The sequence below is a fragment of the Quercus lobata genome, chromosome 12 (genome assembly GCF_001633185.2).
Source record: "Quercus lobata isolate SW786 chromosome 12, ValleyOak3.0 Primary Assembly, whole genome shotgun sequence".
NCBI classification, from domain to species: Eukaryota; Viridiplantae; Streptophyta; class Magnoliopsida; order Fagales; family Fagaceae; genus Quercus; species Quercus lobata.
In genome coordinates, this window is record NC_044915.1 from 13,438,159 (window position 1) to 13,458,691 (window position 20,533).

At 38.1% G+C, this 20,533-nt stretch overlaps 1 long non-coding RNA gene across 1 annotated transcript; it reads left to right on the forward strand.

The window, feature by feature from the left end:
• The first annotated feature begins 426 nt into the window (after positions 1-426).
• On the forward strand, positions 427-3,740 carry LOC115970991. The gene is made up of 4 exons (XR_004087190.1): positions 427-565; positions 677-715; positions 2,759-2,834; positions 3,619-3,740. It is a non-coding gene; the product is annotated as an uncharacterized LOC115970991 (long non-coding RNA).
• The last annotated feature ends 16,793 nt before the right edge of the window (positions 3,741-20,533 follow it).

Consider the following 20,533-nt stretch of genomic DNA (forward strand, 5'->3'; position numbering starts at 1 on the left):
TCATTTGAGTAGTTTCGGGGTATTTTAGAGGTTTCTTGGTTTTTTAAATTTTAAGTTATTTTCAAGAGTAAAATAAAATTTATTAGTTTGGACAATTTTGTCAATTTATAAATTATTGTATCTCCACCAAAAATTTTATTAGTAAAATATAAAACTATATTGTGACTAAACAAAATAGTTTGTCACAATATTGTGTTTTAACGAAGGCAACCTAAGTCTCTCACAATAGATGGCCTATTGTGATAGTTCCTCAAAAAAAAAAAAAAAAAAAAAAAAAAGATGGCCTATTGTGACAAGTTAATGTCACAAGATATAGTTTTTTTGTCACAATAACTCATGAAATGTAAATAAAAATAATAATAATAAAGTAACTGAATTAAAGTCCCATGAGCCATGATCTCCAACTCTTTCTCGGTCAGTATCCAATTACCCACTTATCACTCATCATCTCTCTCCATCCCTCTCACACACCCACTGAACCTTTAGGCCTACTACGAACCATCTCTTTAACACCTGCAGAACCTGTAGATCCACTGCCGTTGACCATCTCTTAGCCACTTTCCAGGTATTGTCTCTCTTCTCTCTTCTCTCATTTGTGTTTTCATTTTTTTTTTCCTTTACTTCTTGTTCGTATTAGTGTTCGTAATGTTGGCTCGCTTTTCAATTTTTTTTACAGATTTCATATTAAAGTTTGCTCCAATCAGTGGGACCTTAGGTATGACTTTTCTTTTTTTGTTTTGTTTTTGTCATTAAATTAATAAATATATAATATAATAAATCAAAGATAGAGTTGGGATTTAGCTACCGTACTACATGCCTTAATTGCTAATGCTTTTTTTTTTTTTTTTGGTAATTAATGGTTATGGTACTACGAATATGTGCTTCATTCCAACTTAAGCCTAGACAAGTCACTGAATCCTTCTGCTTATATATTTCATTGACTCTGAAAAAACAATTGCTTATATATTTGACAATTGCACCCCAAAAAAAAAGAAAAAAAAGTTGTTTGACAGGGTCATTTAAAACGTGTTTGGGTCCTTTAAAATATGTTTGTATTCATCACTGTGTGGAAATTTCAAGAAACTCCAGAATTTGATAACTATTTATAAAAAAAGGCACAATTTTTTTACTAAAGTTTCTGCCTTTGTACTATCTAAAACCCTTAATGTAAATGTTGGGGAAAAGTTTTTAAATCCCCTTAATGTCTATGTGTGAATTAAAATGAGTGACTATTAAGTAATAGTAATATTATGGAAACAAAAAAATTCTAGCAAGTATCACATAAACACATCCACCAAAGAATGCCAAATTTTACGTGAAATACCCTAGTGTGGAGGGAAAAATCACGGAGCAACTCTGAAAAATATTCATTGTGAAATAGAAATTACAACTCTCAAGTTTGTGCTAAGCTTGAGTCCACAATAAGTTGGATATATGACAAATAATTTCAAGGATAAATACAATTTCACCACAAAATCAATAGCCAAATCTTCCTCTGAATACTCCCACTCTCCCTAATTGTAGCACTCAAAAACTCCAAGAGGACTCTACCAATTTTTCTTCCTTATGTGTATAACTTGAGCAAAGAAAAATGTCACATTCTTCTTTTTCACTCTCTCATATTCTCTCTCATATTCTCACTGTGTATCTCTATATTTCTTCATTCAGACTGCACCTCAAATGGCTGAATATCTCTATGTGTTTCTTGCTTGCTCTGTGGAACTCACAATACTTCAGCTCTCTCTCTCTCTCTCTCAGTGTGTTTCTTCTCACACTCTGGCCAAGTGGCCTTTGTTTGCTTCAGCCAAAAGCCAACGTGTCCCACCTCAAGTCATGTCTCATTTAATGAAGGCTGACTTTTCTACAAGCTTGCAAGACAAGCTCATTTAGAGCTTTGATAAGGTGTGGGCTGGACCCATGGTGCTATGATGCACCTAACAATAAATATATAGTTTGACTATTGGCAGGAAAAGCATTCCATAGCTGACCTAGGCAGTACTCTTCCAATTGTCTTTGTGTGCACTATTAAGGTAGTAATTGGATACATCCTCTTTTTATATTGATTCCCCTAATTAATTCACACTTACATGAGGATCTAAAATAGTGACATACTAATATAGCAGGGGATTATAAGCTCAAAATTTATACATTTTTTTTTTTTGATGAAATTTATACATTATAAGAGCTTGGCATTGACATCTGCAACATTTTTCAGCTATAGCTAAATCTCATTCTTGCCGATACCTTCATCTTGACTATCTCAATTTGGTATGATCATGTTTCTCTCAAAATTAATTCTATAAAAGAAGTCATTTTTATGGTGTTACAACTTTGTTCCTAGATGTGTAAAATATAATCGAAAGTCTCAAATAAATTAATTAACTAGAGCATTGTATAGTAACTAGTATATAATTTTATTTTAATTTGTTTGAAATCCACGTATGTGCTGGGGTTGGGATACTCAGTAGTTATTATAAGACCTTATGTGATGCTTGGCATTGGCTTATTTACCTTGACATTTTTTTTTAATAATGGGTATGTCTGAATTGAAAATCTTGTGGTCCAAAAATTCCAAACTTCATCATTCATTTTCACTTCTCATTGCTTAGTCATTTGATCATTTATTATTTTAATTTTTCTTTTAAAAAATATTATATTTTTAACTCACTGTTGGGTTCTTGGAGCTACCATAGAGTTCTCTATCCTTTATTTTGTCCCACTTTTTCATTTGATGCTTGGATTTGTATTCAACTCAAAGCTATTGCTGGTATTCCTATAAAGCGGGCTAGTTTACAAGAAGTAGCAACCTTGTGAAGAAAGTTGGGTTATACTTGGTAAGTAGTTGACTTCTATTACATCTATGAATTATCATTTAGCTTTTTAATAATCTTATTAGTTGTTTTAATTGTTACAACATGAAATATTAATGCATGTAAACTCTCTTGTTGATAATACTTGAATGATGGAAAATTCTCTAGAATAACTTACTAAATTCAATTGTTAGAGAACTTGTTTAACTCATTGACCCACTTCAAGTAAAAATGTGTTTGTTGAAATTATGATAGGAACATAAAAATGGATAAAATGAAGTTGGATGCATGAAAAAAATAAAGAAGATAATAGTGATGAGGTATATCAAGAAAGTGAATTTATTAGGGTTAATGTAATAATTCAACAAGAAAATGATGAAGACTCAACTCTGTTACATAGAGATGATGTGACAGCAATAAATTTGGGGGCCTTAATAGTTGTTGATGATATATATGTACAACTTGATGAAAGTATGTTCATCAATGATGACTTGTCTAATGAGGAATGAGATACAAACTCCAACCATGAAGAAGAAATATATAGTGATGATGATGTTTTAAGCTCAAATCAGGAAAAAGATTTATCTAGCAATGATGAATCTATTGGAGATCTTTGGGATGAAGATTAAGTTGAGTTTTGATGCAAGTTAAGTTTTGTTAAATACATAAAGATTTCATATCTTCTCAACTATGGTACTTTTGAAAAATAAAAATGTTAAAGTTTTATTTGGATATTAAAACTATTTTGTATGCATTTTTGTCATTTACTTTAGTTGACATTTACATTTGTTTATTCTTTTTATTTCAGGTTAAAATGTCGCATGCCTTGGGTTACTGGTGATTTTGAGAGGAGATACATTTCATTGCAAGCATGGTTGTATATCTTCTTGAAGAATTTGTTATTATTTGATTTGCATTTGAGATGGTAGATTTGAATTTAAATTATGTATATAATATTGAACTTGGGTATTGTTTTTCCTTATTAGTAGTTGTGGGTCCGAGAGCTCTGCAGTCCGGCCCAAACTCTATCTGGGCCCAGGGCCCGTGCCGAGGAGGTACCTTGCCGAAGACAAATGCTCAGTGGCCGAGGTAGCAAGGGGAACGGCTGAGAACTTACCCTGTCCTCGGCATTTCATAACTTCAACAGGAAGACCAACACCTTGGTGTAGGCAATCCCCAAACAGCCCCCTCAAAGGGATGTGAACGGAATGGGGCCCATAGGGAAGCAGGGTGTGAACTCGGACCAAGGAAAGTGCGTCCCACCCCCTTCAGTAAATGTACCTGCCAATACCCAGAGTTGGTTAATGAGAAAAGACGTTTGGGCGGTGCAAACGTCGATCCATGCAACTAATAGAAAGTTAGACGGGACAGTTGATGGGATGGACACAGGAACAAGCTCTTGCCTGACCTACAAGTGGAGGGTCAGGATCAGCCAAGACGGACTATATAATAAAAAGGAAGGTGCACCGATTGGGGGGTTGGGAAAAATGGCCAGAAACCAGAGCCTCCCAGCCCACCTCCAGGAGAAAGACTCCAGGGGTGTAGGAAAGCTTAAGTTCATACGAACACCGCGAAAAAACCCACCGCCTATCGAACAAGGCCTAGCCTTTCAAACCCACGCTCTACAAATGATATTGTTAGGGGCCTTTTCACGTGCGAACCCGACACTGTTACGGTCCGTCACGAATCGCGTCCTTACAATTGGCGCCGTCTGTGGGAAAGGCTTGTGTGTTGGTATAGGAAGTGGGTCGATGGAGCTTCTTCGTTATATCTAACCGTCGGTTATAGAGTTCTAGTATAAAGTTCTGTTAGGGACTATGTTTCTTGATTAGGGGCTTGGTTGGGGAGCCAACTCCCTTAAAGCCAAGGTCCCCTGTAAAGAGTAAACTAGGTACCTTGTAACGTTAACCGTATGGATAAACTCTAGGGGTTTGGCCGAGGAGCTAACTCCCCTAAAGCCAAGATCCCACACAATGAGAAAACTAGGTTTTGGACAGAACCAAGGCATTGCATGGTCCACCGGACTCAAGCCTCAGGGGAAACCAACTACCTGGATGTAGAAAACTAGGTTTTGGACAGAACCAAGGCATTGCATGGTCCACCGGACTCAAGCCTCAGGGGAAACCAACTACCTGGATGTAGAAAACTAGGTTTTGGACAGAACCAAGGCATTGCATGGTCCACCGGACTCAAGCCTCAGGGGAAACCAACTACCTGGATGTGGAAAACTAGGTTTTGGACAGAACCAAGGCATTGCATGGTCCACCGGACTCAAGCCTCAGGGAAACCAACTACCTGGATGTAATGAAAACTAGGTTTGGACAGAATCAAGGCATTGCATGGTCCTCGGACCCAAGCCTCAGGGGAAACCAACTACCTGGATGTGGAAAACTAGGTTTTGGACAGAACCAAGCATTGCATGGTCCACCGGACTCAAGCCTCAGGGGAAACCAACTACCTGGATGTGGAAAACTAGATTTTGGACAGAACCAAGGCATTGCATGGTCCTCGGACTCAAGCCTCAAGGGAAACCAACTACCTGGATGTAATGAAAATTAGGTTTTGGACAGAACCAAGGCATTGCATGGTCCTCGGACTCAAGCCTCAGGGGAAACCAACTACCTGGATGTAATGAAAACTAGGTTTTGGACAGAACCAAGGCATTGTATGGTCCTCGGACTCAAGCCTACGGGGAAACCGACTACTTGGATGAGGAAAACCAGGCACTAAGCGAGTTTTAACTATTATGCGTAACGTTAAAAATGGTGCTTATATCTTCGTAAGACAAAGGTTAGGAATAAATCTAAGGCCTTTGTGGGCGCAAGCAAATTAGGGTTCGGGGAACATGGTGATGAATGTATTACATGCATAGCTATTTGTACATGTTAAAATAAATCAGCGCAGAGTTCATAAGCAAATAGTGCGCGTCTATTAGGGCGGTTAACGATGTAATCAGAAGGAAAAAGAAAAAGCAAGATTTCATATATACATGTTCAAATGCTTGTAAACCATCAATAAATTAAGAAGTTTGTGAAAGGAAAAGAAACAAGTTAATCGTTCAAATAGAAACGAATACAAAAAAGCCCAACGAAGGTTTCTACTTTTCTGCTTTTTTGTCGGTAACATTTTGGGAAATGGGAGCAGATTCAGCTTCGGTGCCTGGAAGGATGGTCCCTTCTGGGGAAGGCTGAACAGGACCAGCACTGGTACTCTGGGGAACCACGGCAAGGGAAGTGGCCTGCGACGGCTCTGCAAGTATGGTGGGTTCCTCTGTATTAGGCACCTGAATGCCAGCCACGGGCTCGGCAATCTCTTTAGGTGCCTCAGAACTCATGCGCTGGGATATCACTGTCACATCCTGAAGTTCTCCTTCTTTGGGCGCCTTGCTAGAAGAACCGCTGGCCTGTAAGTCTTCCAACGGGGTGATCTCTTCCTCGGGCTGATCACGAGTAGCCGCGGGGCTAGTCGAAGTGGCCTCGCGGATGGCTGCCGGGTAGAATATGCTCTCCGCCCTCCACAAATCGGATGAGGCATCCACCCCAGCTCGCTTCAATGCTTCCTCCCAAACCTGGGAGCAATAAAACCTACACACACCAGGGATCTGCGCCTTAAGGATGGCCTGGGTCTCAGCTACTCCCATGTTGTAACCATCGTCCTCGGCCGTATTCTTGGCAGCTTCCGCCTCATTCCTGGCAAACTCGGCCTCCTGCTTTGCCCTTACGGCTTCATCACGGGCATATTCTGCCACTCCTTTCTCATGCAGAGCCGTGGCCAGCTGCTTATTTAAATCCTCGATCAGAGCTCTGGCTATTTGCAGCTGGTCCTCGGCTTCAATTGCGCGCTTGGTTTGGTCCTTGGCCTGTTTTTGGGCACTAGCAAGGCCCGCCGAGACGTTATTCCTCTCGCGAGTGGTCATTGTTAAGTCATCCTTGACTTGGGCAAGTTCCTTTTCAGTAGCTTCGAGAGTCTTTGAGGCCGTTATGCGCCTCTTGCGTTCGTTCTCGGCCACCTTATTCCTGTCATGCACTTCTTCCTCCATCCTATAGGTTGCCTGGAGAGCCTGTCAAGAAAGATGAACGTGTAGTGAGTGACAAACTGGTGACAAGAATTAGTAAAGTGTTAGGTTTCAAGAAATCTTACCATGCCCAAATATCTCTTAGTACTGAGAAAAACCTCCTGCATCCTCATTCTCTTCAGCTCTTCCATGTCATTAGGAAGTAGCATGGTTCTCCCTAATGCATCTGCCACGTATCCACCCTCGCCGTCTCCAAGGTCCCTCAGAGAGGCAGTTTCCAGTAATGGACCCCTGTGAAGCATTGGGGCAGGAAGCCAGGCGCTCGGAGAGGATTGGGAATCAATTCCTTTTCCTTTGCCTTGAGAGGTTTGAACTGCGGGTCCTTTGCCTCTGCCTTGGGGTCCGATCTTCGGTTGTTTTGTGGGCGGAGTCTCATCCTTCTCCTTAGGAGGTTGGGATTTTCCCTCGTCCACGATGTCCTTGCCCTTGGGGCTCCTCTTTCTCTTAGAATCAGCACCTTCGGGTCGAGGAGACCGAGCTGGTTGGGAGGAGGTGGGAGGTTCGTAACGGGTGGACTGTGGTTGGGACTTGGTGGAGGATGACCTGGTTTGAATTGTAAGGGGCCGAGCTGGTGGAGGAGGAGCATTGGGTTGTGGTGCCTCCTGGGTATCCTTCCCTGGTTGGTCCTCGAGGAGTTGGAGAAGGGGGGTTAAAGGTATTCTTTTGACTCCCATCTCGGCTTGAGAAGAGGTGCCTATTAATGATAATTCCGCCTCGGACAAGGCTGGGTCACCTAGGTCACCCGGAGGGTCCTCAGATTGGTAGATTAAGTCGAATACCCCAAACCCTTCCTCCGGCTGACCTGGTTCACCCTCGTCCTCTGCTGCTTGATGGGACGAAGAGGGGCCCACCAGGGGGATGTTCTTGGGGACAGCTGGCTCCTGCGAGATCAAGAACCCCTTCTCTACCACTGTAATCTTTGGAAGCCAAGGACGGCAGGCACTGATCATGTGCTTCGCGTCCCCGAACGACTTCTGAACCGGAGGGTACCCTAGTATTTTGTGAGCTGCACGAACTTGGCCATCACTGTCATTCACAAAAACTGCCGCTTGTAAAACGGTCTCCAAATCTGCCCGATTGACTAAATGAAAATGCCGTTTATAGGCGCGTTCATCTACAAAAACAACAAACATATATGCATAGTTAGTCATCGAAGGAAGTAAGTTTAGAATGGTTTAAAGGGTTATCCCTCTTCCAATCCTAATACCCCACCTGGTTCTCCTTCTACTACGGGGCATGGATCGCCATCATGCCACTCCCCAGAGACGATAAGAAAATCCTTGTTCAGTCCCTTGTTGGAATCAGGGAGGCACTGGATCAACCGAATCCTATCATCCCTCGACCTCATGTAGTAGGTTTTTCCTTTCAATTTTTGGAGGTTATAGCACCAGTTTACATCATGGTGGGTCAGTCTTAAACCCATCTTCTCGTTTAAAGCGTCCACACAACCCAAAATCCTAAGAACATTGCCGGCGCACTAGGTAGGGGCTAAACGGAAATGCCTGAGGTAACCCCTTGTCACTGGTCCCATGGGGATTCTCATACCTCCCTCTACAGAGGCGAGGACGGGAATTACAACCGCGCCCGTTCCCCTCTTAATGTGCCATTCCCCCATCTTACAGTGTTCCAGCCTTACGTTAGGGGGAATCCTATAATCAACGATGAACTTATTCATCGCCTCTTCAGTATCAACCAACTTCCTCAATCTCAGTTTAGCCGCTTTCGCCATTTACTAAAACAAACCTAACCCGCGACGGAGAAGAAAGGGAGCTAAAGAGAAATAAATCCAGAAAAGAAAAAAACGTGAGTTAATAGGGGTAGGGAACTTACATAAAAAGAGAATTACGCTTCGGATGGGCTGTATGTGCTTGAGATAGACTTGAATTTGGGCGGAAGTTCGGATGAACCCTGGATACACGCACTAAAACTCTTAAGTATAGAACTGGAGAGACGGATCCATCTCCAAAAAATCTTTTATACTTTCTAGGGTAAACAGCGCGCCCCTTTTTCCCGCCCAAAGAGGCCAGGAGATCACCACCGTTCGATTCCCATCACACCGTTGAACGTGGGAAGCACCAAGCCGCCCGTATTTAATGAGGCCACGTTTCGCCTTCCAACGGCTCTAGGAACGTGCCTTGGGCAGGTGAAAAATCTCGGGAATCGCTAGATGACAAGGATTGATAGGCATTGGCAGACCCATGATGTCATCAAAACCCTCCTATCCGTCCGAGGGGACGGATAGCAGGATTTTGAGGGGCTATTGTGGGTCCGAGAGCTCTGCAGTCCGGCCCAAACTCTATCTGGGCCCAGGGCCCGTGCCGAGGAGGTACCTTGCCGAAGACAAATGCTCAGTGGCCGAGGTAGCAAGGGGAACGGCTGAGAACTTACCCTGTCCTCGGCATTCCATAGCTTCAACAGGAAGACCAACACCTTGGTGTAGGCAATCCCCAAACAGCCCCCTCAAAGGGATGTGAACGGAATGGGGCTCATAGGGAAGCAGGGTGTGAACTCGGACCAAGGAAAGTGCGTCCCACCCCCTTCAGTAAATGTACCTGCCAATACCCAGAGTTGGTTAATGAGAAAAGACGTTTGGGCGGTGCAAACGTCGATCCATGCAACTAATAGAAAGTTAGACGGGACAGTTGATGGGATGGACACAGGAACAAGCTCCTGCCTGACCTACAAGTGGAGGGTCAGGATCAGCCAAGACGGACTATATAATAAAAAGGAAGGTGCACCGATTGGAGGGTTGGGAAAAATGGCCAGAAACCAGAGCCTCCCAGCCCACCTCCAGGAGAAAGACTCCAGGGGTGTAGGAAAGCTTAAGTTCATACGAACACCGCGAAAAAACCCACCGCCTATCGAACAAGGCCTAGCCTTTCAAACCCACGCTCTACAAATGATATTGTTAGGGGCCTTTTCACGTGCGAACCCGACACTGTTACGGTCCGTCACGAATCGCGTCCTTACAGTAGTTATTGATTGAGCCATTGTTAAGCTTACATGAGTATTTGTGATTGAAGATTTATGATGTGTGGGATTGTGGTTTATGATTTTTTATTATTTCTTATTAGATACCCATGTAAATTTCAGAATGTAAATTTTAAAGAAAAAAAAAATGTAAAATATTATTAGCGACGCCATTGTCATAACTAATATTTTATCATATCATTAGTGACGACAAACAATATCATCACTAATATGAAATTTTTAGTGATGACATGTTTGTGGTCACTTATATATCGTTATCTGTGACGACAACAAGCGTCGTCGCTAGTAAAGATATATCAATTGACCACAAACATGTCGTCATTAATAATAATCTATTAGCGACGACAAAAAAATTTGTCACTACTAATGAGATAGTAGCGACGACATTTCGTCTTAGGGTCTCAAGTTATTTATGACGACAACTGTCACTATTAGCGACAACTTTGTTGTCGTTAATAGTATTGTATTTGCGACGACATTAATATCGTCGCTAAAAAACTTTTTTGTAACCAAATTCGTTTAACGAAAGTTAGCGACGATATTTTTCGTCGCCAATATAATTAGCGATGATATTTAAAGTATTAGCGACGACTATATGCCGTCGCTAAAGACCAAATTTCTTGTAGTGATATTCCTGGGTTCCACTATACTATTTCAATTAACTTTTACCTTTATTTACAGTACTTTCAAAAAAAAGTTTTCTTTTTCAGCAAAATAAGTGAATCTCAAACAGACCCTTAGTGTACATTTGGGAACAACTTATTTAGTTTTCTTTCCATTAAAAAATATTTAAAAACTTATTTAATTTTTTGCTGAAAATACTATAAATAAAATTTAAATAAAGCTTTTTATTTTATTTTTTATGATGAAAGTATTGTAAAAAAAAAAAAGAGGAATAAAAATATATTGAATGTGAGACCCACAAATAGTGATATTACTGTTTACAACTTACAAGGGACAATAATGTTATTGTAGCATTAATTGACTGTTACAAGGGACAATAATGTTATCGTTGTCTTGAATTAACACGCATGGGACCCAAAAACTTAAACGCACGATTTAGATCAATTAGCTAAATGCAAGCACGCAGGCAAAAAAAAAAAAAGAAAAGCAAAACTAACATGGGACCCACAAACAGAAGAACAAAAAAACCAAACGCTAGCTAAAAAAGTGGATCCCAAACACACGTTGCAAAACAATAAGCAAAATGCAAGTAGTCATGTAAAAAAAAAAAAGAGCATAAATGGATGTGGAACCTACAAATGGTAGAAGAAAAAAGCCAAACACTGGCTATAGAATTGGAACCCAAACGACACTGTAAAACAATAAGCTAAATATAGGTGAGTAAGCCAAATAAAGCATAAACTGACATGGTACCTGCAAATAGTAGAAGAAAAATGCCAAACATTGGTCGAAGAAGTGGATCCCAATCATGCACTTAATAATACTCTCTCTCTCTCTCTCTCTCTCTCTCTCTCTCTCTGTGTGTTGTGAATAAGTTTTTCTTTTTAAAATTTTTAACTTTGTTAGGACATATGTGATTTGATGTTGGGAACATATGTCAAACTAGAATTGATTAATCTTTTGACAAAACGCATTTTACTTGTAATTGGGTAGATTTAGGATGTGTTTAATACTTCAATAAACTCAAGTGTAAAAGCCATGACATGGTACCTGCAAATAGTAGAAGAAAAATGCCAAACATTGGTCGAAGAAGTGGATCCCAATCGTACACTTAATAATACTCTCTCTCTCTCTCTCTCTCTCTCTCTCTCTCTCTCTCTGTGTTGTGAATAAGTTTTTCTTTTTAAAATTTTTAACTTTGTTAGGACATATGTGATTTAATGTTGGGAACATATGTCAAACTAGAATTGGCTAATCCTTTGACAAAACATATTTTACTTGTAATTGGGTAGATCTAGGATGTGTTTAATACTTCAAGAAACAAGGTTTCAAACTCAAGTGTAAAAGCCATGCAAGTTTGTCCAAGAAACAAGTGAAGAAGTGCTGGATTTTAAAACTCGACAGCTAGCATCTACCGAGGTTTAAAAAGCTGCTGAAGCCGGAAGCTCGACAACTAGCTCGATAGATACCCTATTTGTCGAGATTTATGAAATTCAGTTTTTTAGAGTTGGTTTCACTCCAATCCATGAGTATATGTTTATGTTTTCTTTTCTCACAACCCTAAACATATATAATAATTATTTTAAGGCCGTCAAAGGTTGTGCAAGTGTGAAGAAAAGTTTTGTTCTTACAAATTGTGATCGAAGATAGAATTTTCCCTAATTCATCTTTCTCTTGAAGAAGCTACTGTGTTTGTACACCGTAGGGTATTGTGATCAAGGAGTTTCGTGATCTTTATCATGTGATGAACTGAAGAACTTTGCAGTCAACATCTTTCTTGAGTTGGTGATCAAGTCGTGTACTGAGATTTGCACATCTATTGGTTAGTCACGTACTAGGAACCGTGCATTGAAAATGAGAGATTGTCACTACAGAACAAGTCCAATTGGATATTGGGGTAAGGGTTCAACTGTAGGTTGGTATAAGGTACTGGGATTCCTTTACTTGTAAACGCTTGTTTTGATAATAGTAGATTCTTGGAAGTGGTGACCTTAAAATCACCCAGTGGGGTTTTTGCTATGTAGATTTTCTCCATTCGTAAATAAATCACCATGTTAACTTAATTTCCGCTGCATCTAGTTAATTGGTGATTTGTTTGTGCTACCACGCATTTTGCATGTTAATTAAATTAATTAATTAACTTGGCTAAATCAATTGGTTAATTTATCACAAGGAGTCAACACATTCTTGGCCTATCAAACTTGACCCCTAATATAAATTTTAGTTCCATTATAGTGCATGATCCACAATAGCATTCATATGAGTGCTTGGTATTAGATGCTTGACAGAGAGAAGGGTCGCGCGGCGGGGTGGGGGGGGGGGGGGGGGGGGTGCTCCAATGATTATGGTATCTTTTAAATAGATTCTATAGAGAAAAATTATTGCTAATTGCTTGAAATGAGAAGCAAAAATATTTTCATAAAGATTCTCAATTGGATAATCGTTTAGGTGGCTTTTTTTTAATTGATAAGTTGCATACTTATCCAATCAGTTTTCGACCTACAATCTCATCGTAGCATTGACTATTACAAGGGACAATAATGTTATCATTGCCTTGACTTAACACGCATGGGACCCAAAAACTTAAATGCACGCTTCAGATCAATTAGCTAAATGTAAGCACGCAAACCAAAAAAAGCAAAACTAGCATGGGACCCACAAACAGAAGAACAAAAAAGCTAAATGCTGGCTAAAAAAGTGGATCCCAAACACATCTTGCAAAACAATAAGCAAAATGCAGGCAGTCATGTAAAAAATAAAAAATAAAAAAAGAGAATAAATTGACGTGGAACCTAAAAACAGTAAAAGAAAAAAGCCAAACGATGGCTATAAAATTGGAACCCAAATGCACACTATAAAACAGTAGGCTAAATATAGGCGAGTAAGCCAAATAAAGCATAAACTGACATGGTACCTGCAAATAGTAGAAGAAAAATGCCAAACATTGGTCGAAGAAGTGGATCCCAATCGTACACTTAATAATAATCTCTCTCTCTCTCTCTCTCTCTCTCTCTCTCTCTGTTGTGAATAAGTTTTTATTTTTAAAATTTTTAACTTGACCCCTAATATATAAATTTTAGTTCCATTATAGTGCATCATCCACAATAGCATTCATATGAGTGCTCGGTATTGGATGCTTGATGGAGAGAGGGGCCCAGGGGGAGGGGTGGCTCCAATGATTATGGTATCTTTTAAATAGATTCTATAGGGAAAAATTATTGCTAATTGCCTGAAATGAGAAGCAAAAATATTTTGATAAAGATTCTCAGTTGGATAATCATTTAGGTGGCTTTTTTTTATTGATAAGTTGCATACTTATCCAATCGGTTTTCAACCTGCAATCTCATCGTAGCATTGATTGTTACAAGGGACAATAATGTTATCGTTGCCTTGACTTAACACGCATGGGACCCAAAAACTTAAATGCAGGCTTCATATCAATTAGCTAAATGCAAGCATGCAAGCCAAAAAAAGAAAAACTAGCATGGGACCCACAAACAGAAGAACAGAAAAGCCAAACGCTGGCTAAAAAAGTGGATCCCAAACGCATGCTGTAAAACAATAAGCAAAATGTAGGTAGTCATGTAAAATATAAAAAATAAAAAAGAGCATAAATTGACGTGGAACCTACAAACAACAGAAGAAAAAAGCCAAACGCTAGCTATAGAATTGGAACCCAAATGCACACTGTAAAACAATAAGCTAAATATAGGCAAGTAAGCCAAATAAAGCATAAACTAACATGATACCTACAAACAGTTGAAGAAAAATGCCAAACATTGGTCGAAGAAGTGGATCCCAATCGTACACTTAATAATAATAATAATACTCTCTCTCTCTCTCTCTCTCTCTCTCTCTCTGTTGCGAATAAGTTTTTATTTTTAAAATTTTTAACTTGACCCCAAATATATAAATTTTAGTTCCATTATAGTGCATCATCCACAATAGCATTCATATGAGTGCTCGGTATTGGATGCTTGACGGAGAAAGGGGGCCGAAAGGGAGGGGGAGGGGGTCGCTCCAATGATTATGTTATCTTTTAAATAGATTCTATAGAAAAAAATTATTGCTAATTGCCTAAAATGAGAAGCAAAAATATTTTGATAAAGATTCTCAGTTGGATAATCGTTTAGGTAGCTTTTTTTTTATTGATAAGTAGCATACTTATCCAATCGGTTTTCAACCTGCAATCTCACCCTCCACCTAAGACATATAAGTTATAGGAAAAAGTTAATAAATGCCCTAGGGGCATTTGTTAGTAAATCATTTTAGGAAAGTTTGTATGAGGAAAAAAAAAAAATTGGGTGTGATCATACCAACACTAACACATCGGATCTAATAAAAAAATTTATTATTTTAATAGTTTTTTCTATCTATTTTTCATAAAAGTAGTATGCATTTTTTTAAAATGATTCATTAATAAATGTCTTAAATAGTGGGTTCAAGTTAGTTCAACTAATAAAGTCTTTAATGGTTAAATAAGAGATCTGGGATTCAATCATCGCCTACACAAAAAACCGATTGATGTTTTGGTCTAATGATAAAAGGTTATCATCAGGAGCAAATGTCATAAGTTGTAAAATTCTCTTAAAAAAAGTATTAAGTATACCCCCTTAAGCGGACTTTATGTTATAAAGGTAAAAGGGTTTGGCCTACCTCCAGTACTTTTTTAACTGAAGATCTCATTTTGTTTCAAATACACTATGACAAGTGGTAGTGAGTTTTAATCTCCACATTTTATTTTATTAGTGGATGATGTGGTAGTTTCTCATTAAAAGAAAGGCGAAAACCACATTTTCGTCCCTACATTTTCACACGATTCCCACTTTGGTCCCTAACTTTTTTTTTCCATTGTTTTTAGTCTTTATCCTAGAAAACGCGTCTCGTTTTAGTCCCTACTGTTACATCAGAGACGAAAAATGCACACGTGGCAAACGGAGTGCATTGTTGGCACACTAAAAGCTAACATGGCCATTAAAATAATAATAAAAAATATTATTTGACATTAAAAAATGCCACGTCATCTTCTAAATTTAAAAAATTAATTTATTAATTTTAACTAAATAAAAAAAATCAACACAGAAATAAAAATAAAAATTCATATGAATTAAGATCTAAAAGTATCTTGAACAAGAACACCAAGAACACCAACCTAGACTTAAGATCTTAAAATTGAAAACCAAAAATTACGAATAATTCAAAAAATAAGATCACAAAATTAAATATAAGATCCATTTCAAAATAAACATGAACAAGGAATTAAATAAGAACAAGATCAATATTCCACGCTCAAAACAATCTTTCCCAAACTATTAACAGGGATCTAAGCATATAGAACAACACATGAACCCCCTAGCAAAAGCAACAAAATATCAAACCCTAGTAGAGCTATATTTCTCTCTATCTCTCTCTCTTCAATCATGCACGCCACACTCTTTCTCCCTCTCTCTTTCCCAACTACAGATATGCAACCGTACTTTTCCCTATTCTCTTTTGCTGCCAATCTGTCTCGATGGTGGCAACGCAACAGTGGCATGGTTGTGGCAGTGGTGGTATGAGGGTTGTGGGCTATGGGTTAGGTGGGTTGTGGGTTTTGTGGCATGGGTTTTTGCTGGGTTGTGGGGTGGTCCAATGGTTGTGGCGCGGTGGTGGCATGGCCATGGGTCTTGGTTGGGTAGCCAGACTCTGAATCTGAAGAGTTCCTCCCACTCTCTCATCCTTTCAGCTCTTGGGTTCCACAAGTGACAAACCCATAGAGTCAAATCTGTCATGGGATGTCCAGATCTGTCATTGTGTTGGCCATTTTTGGGTTGGTAGTATTTGCGTTGGCCGAATCTGTGTTTGGGTGGCCGGATCAATGGTAGTTTGGTGTTTGGGTGGCTATGGGTTGGTGTTTAGGTGGCTGAGTTGGTGTTTTGGTGAGTTTTTTTTTTTTTGTTGTTGTTGGTGGTTGTTGGGGTGTGTGTGGTGGTGGGGTTATTTTCTGGGTTTGTGATTTTTGGATCTTAATTTTGTGTTCTTAGGTTTGAGTTTGTGTTCTTGTTGTTCTTGTTCAAGACATACTTAGATCTCAATTCACGTAATTTTTGGTTTTTATTTCTATTTTTTATTTAGTTAAAATTAATAAATTAATTTTTTTAATGACGTGGTATTTTTGAATGCCAAATAACATTTTTATTATTATTATTTTAATGGCCACGTCAGTTTTTAGTGTGCTAACAGTGCATTTCATTTGCCACATGTGCATTTTTCGTCTTTAATGTAACGGCAAGGACTAAAATGAGACGCGTTTTCCAAGATAGGGATTAAAAGCAATGGGAAAAAAAAGTTAGGGACCATAGTGGAATCGAATGAAAATGTAGGAACGAAAAGTGGTTTTTGCAAAATAAGATTTTAGTTTTAAAAATTAAAGAAGATAAGTCAAACCCAAGGTAAAAAGATGCATGATGTAATTTATTTATTTTTGCTGAATAGCAACATAAAATGCATGCTGTAATTTAAATGGGGGCGTTGAGTGATGAGATATGGAGAGCTATAATGCACTAATAATGCAGCTGCCCTCAATAATGCTATGTGTCTTTATCAATGCCCTTTATGTCAGGCCATATTTTGACTCCACGAAGCAGAAGCTAGCATTCTAACTTTTTAACATTTTTGGAGGGGTGGTAACTGGTAAGTGGGGAAGCATTCTTCTAGGTCGCTGTACCCTTTAGTTTATGGATCCCACGAAAAGAAGTAAGTTCAATTTCAGTTAGACTTTGGTTTAGTTTACCTCATAAAAGTCGTGTGTTTTGAATGATCAAACAGGTTTGGTGAACTAAAAGTGCGCAGTCAATTATATGAAGATTCCACTAAGCAAAATGTTGGGCACCGACGAATCTAAGATGCGGTACAGTCTTGATTTCTAGAATATTTTTTGGTTAACTTGCACGTAGCGGCTCCATATATCACAACTTTGATTTAAGTAAATATAATTCTCTTGTCTTGGTAAAAAGTAATTGACTTGGTGTGCAAGATTTGACAAATTATGCATTTGGTGACGAGTATCCCATGCTGCTAGGCATTTACTAGAAATTTCCTTGTAGAATCATTTAAAAATAAATAAATAAATATATAAAAAAGTTAATTAAGATCATGAAATTAAAAAATAATTTAAAACTTACATTTATTAGCTTGTGTATGAGAAATATATATATATATATATATTATATAATTGTTTATATGTTTTGTTATTAATATTGATTAATATTTTTTATATTAATTTCACTTTCAATCTTTGCTCTTAATCTTGCGCCACTTTAATTGAAATCCTGATTCGTCACTAGATTTTACCTCCAAGAGGATTCTATGTTCAATTGTGAAGATCTTGTGGTTTGGGGTGTAATCAATTGGAACTGCAAGAACCTTTTCTCATGTTTTTGAAAAAAAAAAAATAATGTTATATACATGAAAAATTTCACAACAATTGAGTTGGAATGTGTTTATAGGTTCTCAAATTTGAGTTTACAACTGGCATCATTTTGTTACCTGCAATTAACAATTTGTCGCAACAACAATTGTCATTTTTTTTTTTTTTTATCTATAAATTTTCTCTTTTGGAAATGAAACAATGTATCAAGGCCAAATCCCTTCTGAGAGAAGATTGTTGCAGAGTATAAAGCGTGAAGTAAGAGTTAGGATTGAGGATTGTTTTTCAGGTTACTTGGCTTGTTTTAATGTGTTGTATGTTTTATCCCTGCTGTTCTTGTGCAATGCACTGCAGATTTAGCCTGCTTATATCATTTGTAATGAGTTTATCGTGTGTAATGAGTTTATGTGTTATCATGCTTATCATGTGTTAAGAGTAATGTTATGACTAGTCCAAATTTTATTCCATAAGCATTACATTATGTCAATTTTTAAACACAAAATTTAAAAAAAAAAAAAAAAAATATTATACTGTTGATATAGTCTTAATCACGTTCATTGTTACATTAGCTTATAAATCTTTTATTTTAAATTGATAAAGCTTTCATATTTTTCATTATTCAAATTAATTCTACTCTAGATTTAGCAAAAGTATTTGATGTGAGTGTATCAAGCATCTATAACTCTCCTCTCACACAACGTTGCGTCTCATGTTTGTGAGATTTGTTAAGAAGGGCGGGGCGGGGCGGGGCGGGGCGGGGGGAACAAATTAGCTTCCTACGGCTGCTCGAAAAACAAGCTTGCAGGGTACAATGTCGAATTCTATAAAAGACTTAAGTATGTATTTCTTATTACTAATTAGTTAATTTTGAGGTGAAATGACACAATTCACAGTCTAATAAAATGATATCAAAGCTAAAATAATGGATTCGAGTTGCGAGAGCCTCATTGTGAGGGAAGATTTTTGAGCGGACCACTTTAAAACAAGCTCGTGGGGTACTATGTCAAATGTCATAAAAAAAAATAAAAAATAAAATAAAAAACTCAAGTGTATATTACTCATAAAAAACTAACGGTGTGTCAGACAAGATTAATACATCCCTACGTGAAATAGACGTTGCATATATTCAATACATATGATTTTTTTTTCTAGGCGTCCCACATATTTAACCGTGGCAAATGAAACTTATGAGTCGTTTTCTTTTACTTATTTACCGTGTCCGTAGCTTCCACGTCCCAACTTGCTGGAGGTCTAGTTATACTTGGAAAATAAGGAACCCAAGTTTGAAAGTGGATGCCCTTGAAAGTTACCTTGGCAATCACTCGCTTTCTTTTTCAAAAAATAAATTCACTCTCTTTCTTTATCGTGCAGGTGTACTTTCCTCAAAGGGACACCCCTTTTGAATTTTCCCAATCGAGACGTGAGAACCTGGAAATAATATATACGGGTCCTAGTCAGCTCCGAGTCAGGGAGGGCTTGGTAGTTAGTAAGATGTCAAGGCTACGTCATCGATATAGCTTTCCTGTTTGTCTCGTAATTTGTGCCATACAGTGGGACCCTCCAATTTGGGAAAATACCAATAAAAATCAAGAACCTGAATTGGAACGTTGTCGTTGGTCTTTGCCCTAGAGTCTAGACTGTGTCGCCACGTCAGTGTGTAACATCAATGATTTGGAGCCAAGCTTTAAGCTATCAAGCTAAAGCTTGGAGTTGTACTGCTAAGCTTTGTCGTTTTCGGTACGTTCAAGGTTTTGCCTCGTGTACTCGAGGTGGCTACATGGACTGTACTTTGTTTATTTTTTTCTGCAATTTGGTCCAACTTTGCTGTCCTTTGCAGTGCTTGGTAGCACCACCTTTTTATTTTTTTAATGAAATGCCATCACTTTCAAATTTCAATGTACCTTAAATATTCAGTACTATTACTAAACCAAATAACGTGTTCCTCAAACAAAATAAAGTAATGTGATTTGTTAGGTATACATATCTATTGCTTGTTCATAAAAATAAAATTAAAAAAAAAAAAAAGAAAAAAAAAAAAGCTACTGCTTTGTTCTTTCATATAAATATACGAATGTAGTGAAAGTATTTTATTTTTAGTTGGGCATTTGAGCAGTGGTGCACTGCTGGCTTGTGAAATTTTCATTAGACGTACTTAGAATTAGCAAAAAGAAATTATAAATTAACTTAAAATCTATTCACAGGCCCCTCTCAACTTTTAGAATTTGCTCTCTCTCAAAATTAGAATCGGCCCCTCAAATTTTGGAATTAATCCAATAAAAATAAAAACCAAAAAATTAAATTTAGTTAAAAATAAAGAAGCTAAAAGAAATCAAAATCAAAATCTAGCCCATTCCTCAGCCTGTGGCTCTCCAAAGTCCAAATACTAACAAACTCAAATTCTCCTTTAACAAAATCCAATATATATATATATATATATATATATATTAAAAACCCCAAAATAACAAAAAGAAATCTGTTTAGTGTCTTATAATTACTGTGTGCGGGCCTCCCAGCTGCTAGTTGCTCTGCTGTGAGTCCGTCTCTCCAGGCTTTGCTTCAGACCAAACCTGCAACCTCTGGTATCTGACTATCTCGCCCTTTTCTCTTCATCTATTGCTCTGTTGC